Raw genomic sequence first — 7,215 nt, forward strand, 5'->3', positions numbered from 1 at the left:
CCCCAAATTTAAAATCTCAGATATTTTGAAAATGTTCATAAGCTGTAAGCCAAAATCATCAAAATTATAACAAAAAAAAGCTTGAAATATCTCACTTTGCATGTAATGAGTCTATATAATATATTAGTTTCACCTTTTAAGTTGAATTACTGAAATAAATCAACTTTTTTGCACGATATTCTAATTTTTCAGAGTTTCACCTGTACAGTTGAGCGTCTGTTTTATGTTCGCTGATCAATGATTATATGTGAATAAAAGCCTAAATTCAATCCGTTCAGCGTATAAAGCGACCGTGTCTTTTCAGAAAATTAAAAGCAAGAACAGATGAAACTGGAAAAATCCGAATATTGTGCAAAAAGTTCATTTTTGTCAGTAATTCAACTTAAAAGGTGAAACGAATATATTATATAGACTCATTACATGCAAAGTGAGATATTTCAAGCTTTTTTTTTTTATAATTTAGATGATTATGGCTTATGAAAACCCCAAATTTAAAATCTCAGATATTTTGAAAATGTTCATAAGCTGTAAGCCAAAATCATCAAAATTATAACAAAAAAAAGCTTGAAATATCTCACTTTGCATGTAATGAGTCTATATAATATATTAGTTTCACCTTTTAAGTTGAATTACTGAAATAAATCAACTTTTTTGCACGATATTCTAATTTTTCAGAGTTTCACCTGTACAGTTGAGCGTCTGTTTTATGTTCGCTGATCAATGATTATATGTGAATAAAAGCCTAAATTCAATCCGTTCAGCGTATAAAGCGACCGTGTCTTTTCAGAAAATTAAAAGCAAGAACAGATGAAACTGGAAAAATCCGAATATTGTGCAAAAAGTTCATTTTTGTCAGTAATTCAACTTAAAAGGTGAAACGAATATATTATATAGACTCATTTACATGCAAAGTGAGATATATCAAGCCTTTTTTTGTTATAATTTTGATGATTATGGCTTACAGCTTATGAAAACCCCAAATTCAAAATCTCAGAAGTTTTGAAAATATTAATAAGCTGTAAGCCATAATTATAACCAAAAAAAGGCTTGAAATATATTTCACTTTGCATGTAAATGAGTCTATATAATATATTAGTTTCACCTTTTAAGTTGAATTACTGAAATAAATGAACTTTTTTGCACGATATTTGAATTTTTCCAGTGTTTTATGTTCGCTGATCAATGATTACATGTGAATAAAAGCCTAAATTCGATCCGTTCAGCGTATAAAGCGACCGTGTCTTTTCAGAAATCTTCATTTGTGTTCTGAAGACGAACGAAACTCTTACAGGTTTGGATCGACACGAGGGTCATGGTTTTAGTTATTGGGTGAACCAGCCCTTCATCTGCGCATGTATTGCTGAAGTTTAAGGGCGTTTATATAACGCCACCGACCTGCACTTTCAGAATTTAGAGCGTTGCAAAATTCTTCAACCTTTAATAAACTCGTCAGTAACTCATAATTGTGGAAATTCCGACAAATTCCCATTGAAAAGACCAGTGTGTTCCTGGAGTTAACTACTTATACGTTCATTATTGGTTTCGTTAGTACACTAGTCAGTCTCTCCCAGGTTTCCAACCCTTTGTGTTCGAGTTTAGGTCTATTTTAATTCAACTTGTCTCTATAGTTTCTTATTTTTGTGTCTCATTGAAGATGTGTTATGTTGTAGCACGAGTGACATCACATCTACTGTACTACTGTTGTGTAATTTACCCCTCTGCCTACCGTCACCCTTGACCTTCCTACAAAATTACAAGTAATTCGTTTTTCCTCACCGCTACCTCTCAGTATTTGTCTCCAGCTGTTGGGATGATGCAACATCTAATTGTCCACATGAGTCAAAAACCTGCTGGTTTTCGTCCCTCTTTTAATTTATTTCGAGTTCAAGTATGTCCAGTTTCTCCCGTCTCTGTCTTGTGCTGTCATGTTGGACACTGAAAGTCATTATTTTGTTGGTTCACAATGAAAACTTGATCTGAATTCACCAACTATCCAATCCAGTATTGGACGAGTCGAGCCACTCGTCGACGCTTTCTGGTGATGTTGAGCTAGCTTCAGTTGTCGAACGGCTACGTGACGTTAAGACAAACACCCAGATGAATTAGTTTAGTGAACTTGTGAATGAAAATAAGGTTGTGATGGACATTGATAAATACTCCCTCCCTTTGTTTTCAGACAAACACCTGATTTTTGGACACAAATCTGCATTTTTATCCCTCTCGGTCTTGCGTTAGGCTAATTCACATCACTTTAAAAACGGTATCTTCTACCCAAACTGAAGTCTAAGGCTTGGTGATGATGTTATTTCCTAATTTATTGAGCGTTCATTGGAAACCGTGTATTGAGCACGACTTGTGGTCGACGTCTCTGTCTATATGGTCCATCTTCGTTAAGTGTTACCAGCCAAACCTTGAGTGGTCAGAGCGGACGAATCGAAATGTAGTTAAGAGTTACACAGCTCAATTCTACAAGAGTCGGATCGGATTTGTAGATTAGCGTCCGAGTCGTGTGTGAGCTATGTCGGTTTTATATATTCAACGCGGCGGAGAAGTTGATGCCAGAAACACAGTTTCTCCCATCAAAGTCGACATGAAAACCTTTTGCAAACCGTTTTACTTGAGTACTGTGACGTGTTTTAGAGTGAAAAAGGACAATTCAGTGTCAAGAGATTGAGTTTATCCATTAGGGATTGTGAAAAGGACCTTTTTTTTTATTATTATTAACCAATAGCCTGAGCGATCAAGATGACATTATCTTCAAAATGTAAAGTAATTTCCAGTTATTATACACTCTTAAAAATAAAGGTTCTTTATTGGTATTAATGGTTCCATTTAGAACCTTTAACATCAATGGAATCTTTCCATTTCACTTGTGGAATGGAAAGATTCCATTGATGTTAAAGGTTCTTTATTGGTGTTAATGGTTCCATTTAGAACCTTTAACATCAATGGAATGGAATCAAAGTTGGAAAAAGGTTCTTAAAGATTATTTTGCACAAAGACCTTTTCACTGAAAGGTTCTTTGAGGAACCAACAATGGTTCTTCTATCTATGGAATTGCTGTGAAAACCCTCTTTTGGAGCCTTTATTTTTAAGATGACATTGTGATAATGTGCACGGACCAATCATTAAAGAGCAGGAACGTGACGTGAATGGTCGGTTTTGAATTTATATTGACTTTAGAGATGGCTTTTTAAATTTACGTCCAATTCAAATGACAAGATCCCCCAAAAATGACGACAAAAAAAAGGCTTGCCTTCACAACTTTAAATTTCATTAAAAGTGCCTTCTGTATGTCCACTGGGCCTTGGAGAAACTGCAGCCTCGATTCTGAACCGCTTCGGTTTAAGCCTGTCCATAGATTGGTGATCTATCTCGGTATCGTCTCATAACCAGTATCCTTAACTCGATATCTCACTGTTAAAAACAAAAAAAAGCAAAAACACTGTAAAAACCCAAATCCAAACAGCGATTTGGTTGATCCTTCACTCATCTTTGTATTATCTCTGATGTCTTCTGCTAAACGCACCTCATCGGTCCTGAGAATTGTACAATGTGAGTTTCAGTTTTTCCATTCTGCTTTTTATTTCCTGATGTAATTGTCGGGGCGTCTCGTTGACGACGAGCCCCCCTGTAGATGTACAGACTGTTAACGTTAAAGCATATTTTAGTAAGATAAACAGAAATGAGAAATGGACGGATTGGAGATTTCATGTTTGGCGTCGTTTTTATTTGATTATTTCGAACGCACCTTTTTCGGGGTATTTCTTTTGTGGAAAATGAACTGTGTTTTCGGTTTTGCTTCTGTATTTGCCAAATATGAATTTAAGTTAAATGCTGTGTTTTTCCTACATGGATTTACTACGTGTTACGGAGAACGCAGAAGGACATCGGATGTGAGATCTGTGTCTGGGAATCAGCGGGAGGACACACTGCAGTGAACATTAACGCGTGTCGTTGTTGTGTGGATTTGATCTGCCATTAAAACATTCCCCCAGACGTCTTTGACCCCCTTTTGTCCTTTGACCTCTGAGAGAAATGTGTGGAGAACTGATGTTTGGAATAGCATACTGTGATGCACTCTTAAAGGGGTGGTTGATTATGGTTTCACTTGTCTAACTTTAGTTAGTGTGTAATGTTGCTGTTTGAGCATAAACAACATCTGCAAAGTTACAGCGCTCAAAGTTCAGAGCAAAGGGAGATATTTGCTTTTAAAGAAATGGCTTTTTAAGGACTACAACAAACGGCTGGTAGAGACTACAACACATTCCTCCCGGGTTAGTGACATCACCAACCCTAGAATTTACATAAACCCCGCCCCCTGAACACGATTTATAGATTAAGATAGGATATGCTAATCAATGACTAGAAGATAGACACATCAGCTTCATAAATTCATCAACTAACCATTCAGAAATGTCCTGTTGCTTCTACATGTTGTCACTTCTTCTAGAGTCTCTCCATCTTTGTCTGACTCCAGTTTGAACATAAAGGCTAAAAGTTTTAGAAATTTTCAGTGCATGTGTGTGTGAAGTAAAATGACACAAGCTGTTGAAGCTCCGCCCCCTGTGCCGGGAGCAGCAGCTCATTTGCATTTAAAGGGACAGACACAAAAACTGCACGGTTTTGCTCACCCTCAAAAAGTGACAATTTTAACATGCTATATAACAATATCTGTGGGGTATTTTGAGCTAAAACTTCACACACACACTCTGGGGACATCAGAGACTTATTTTACATCTTGTGAAAAGAGCATTATACCACCCCTTTAAAAATAAAAGTTCCAAATGGGTTTGTTTTAGCAGAGATTCTATAAAAGGACCATTTTTGCTTCCCCAAATGACCTTTCAGTGAACATTTTTTCTTACTGTGAAGAACATTATAATAATCTAAAGAAGGTCTTTCCATTATAAAGAACCTTTAGTGCTTCCATGGATGTTATGGAACCATCAATGCCAGGAAAGAACCTTCACCTTGGTGAAGTACTGGGTTCTCTTAACCTAGTTTTTTGTTCATTGACTACTATTACCAATATCTAGATAACTAATGGAACGCAGGAGAAAAAAGTTCAAACACTGTTGCTTCAACAACAAAAAAAAGTGTGTAGCTAAAGCCATTTTTGCTTATTGATATGGTTGATTTGGATCATCGAAGGTCTGCAGCACAGACATTTGCTCAATAAAGTGAGATTAAGTACATAAAGTATATTTGTGTAATTTAATTGTAATATTCTGAGTTTGAATTTCACCGTTTTCATTCATCTGAAACTAAATGTGAGCATTACTCATTTTAATGCAGTCTAAAACTACCATACACATTATATTCACACTGCGCACACACTCGCCTCTGCACTTACGATTTCTCTCAACATGGGGACCGGAGAGCTGTCAGTCAATACATGGGAAAACAAAGTAACTTGCGTTATTTATTTGAAAAAGTAACTCATATTTAAAGGGACAGTACACCTAAAATCAAAAATTGTCATTAATTATTGTACTCACCCTCATGTCGTTCCAAACCTGTAGGACCTTCATTCATCTTCAGAGCACAAATGAAGATCTTAATGAAACCTGAGAACTTTCTGTCCCTCCATTGACAGCTACGCAACTACCGCTTCAAAAAGTTCATGAAGAGAGTAAAACTGATCCATATTAATTGAGCGGTTTAGTCCAAATGTTCTGAAGACTCGATCGCTTTATATAGCCCCTTTCACACAGCGCGTTGATCCCGGGAAATTGCCGTAAAATTGCTAGAGTGCCTTCTGTGTGAACGCAAACACGTCCCGGGATTGATGCCGGGATCAGTCCGGGAACACGCCCTGTGTTAACAAATGCCTTAAGGGGTGTTTTGTTGCTCTTAGAAGAAAGTTTGTGTTCGTCATCATCAAAGAAAGAACGAAAAAATGTCTGGAAACTGGAATGAAGCCGAGACCAGGAGCTCCTACTATCCGCGCCGAAGCTGAGAGCGTTCGCCAGCTTTGTGGAACGGTTAGTGTACGACCGAATCCGGAAAAAAATGCTTTCTCGAGATCGAAAGCGCAGATCATTAGTAAACTTAAAGACGCTGCGTAAAAAAATCCACCAAGTGCTTCGACTACAATGGAAAGAGCGGTAGCGGAAGATTCTACAACACGTCACGTGACTTTACGGGATCTTTACGGGATGTGTGTGAACCATAGACTGTAAAAAAATATGGACGTAGTGTCCGTGACGTCACCCGTAGGTTTCTGAAGACCGTTTTTGAAGCCTAAAGTGGGCGTGGCCGACCGTCGCCATCTTGGCAGCACGTCACTCCCGAATTTATTTATTTTTACAGTCAGACAATGAGCTGAGGTAACATGACGGCTAACAGACAGCAGACAAACGGCTAATGATGACTAATGACCACAGCAGCGGGAATCCACCTGTCACTCAAAAGTGGACACACCCTTAATTATGCAGAACTTTAAGGCTTAATATAATGTAAACGGATGAGTTATAAAAAAATTCACCCCCGTCACAGTCGTCATGAAGGGCAAAATAAGCTATATAGACCAAAGCCACTTTTTGCACCAGGCTGTAAACGTGTTTTTTTCTGCTGTAAAGTTGGGCACTTTAACATGGGGGAGATGCAGATTTGACTCACTTCTGCAGCCAGTCGATGAATTGCCGTTGAATTCACTTCCGTGTTGGTTTCAAGAGAGGGACAGGGAGGTTGCCGCTTTGTGTGAACGCACTCACAGAAATCAAAATCAAACGATCCCGGGACACATTATCCGTGTATTTTCCGGAATCTCTGTGTGAAAGGGGCTAAAGATGAACAGATTTAATTAGGCTTTTATTGACATAAAACATCAAGTTCATTCTCGTGTTACGCAGCACATTTGAGCTTCTGCAAGAACCAAGAGACTTAAAAAAAAAAGAAGAAATTCTCCTTTTGTGGCCCATAAAAGAAAGAAGGGCTTCCTCCATTAGTACATCACCAGGGTGAGTAAATGATGAGTTAATGTTCATTTTAGGGTGAACTATTCCCTTTAAGTCTTGTGATTATGCATTTAAACCAGAGTGTATTTCAACATTTTTATCATGGTGTCAGACGTCCTCCGTCTACTATAGTTAAACACTCTTTCCAGACTTAAAAACCAGCATGAAGTAAAGCTGTTTCCATGGCAACAATTTACAGCAATGATGCATCGCAGTACGTTATTTAATGAAGCACACGCTGCATTAACACTCG

The 7,215-nt window shown here is 37.8% G+C and overlaps 1 long non-coding RNA gene across 1 annotated transcript; it reads left to right on the forward strand.

Moving 5' to 3' along the window:
• Positions 1-818: 818 nt before the first annotated feature.
• LOC311293059 lies at positions 819-3,999 on the forward strand. Its single transcript, XR_014627877.1, has 2 exons — positions 819-2,825; positions 2,904-3,999. It is a non-coding gene; the product is annotated as an uncharacterized lncRNA (long non-coding RNA).
• The last annotated feature ends 3,216 nt before the right edge of the window (positions 4,000-7,215 follow it).

Source organism: Rutilus rutilus (assembly GCF_951802725.1).
Source record: "Rutilus rutilus genome assembly, chromosome: 7".
NCBI lineage: Eukaryota > Metazoa > Chordata > Actinopteri > Cypriniformes > Leuciscidae > Rutilus > Rutilus rutilus.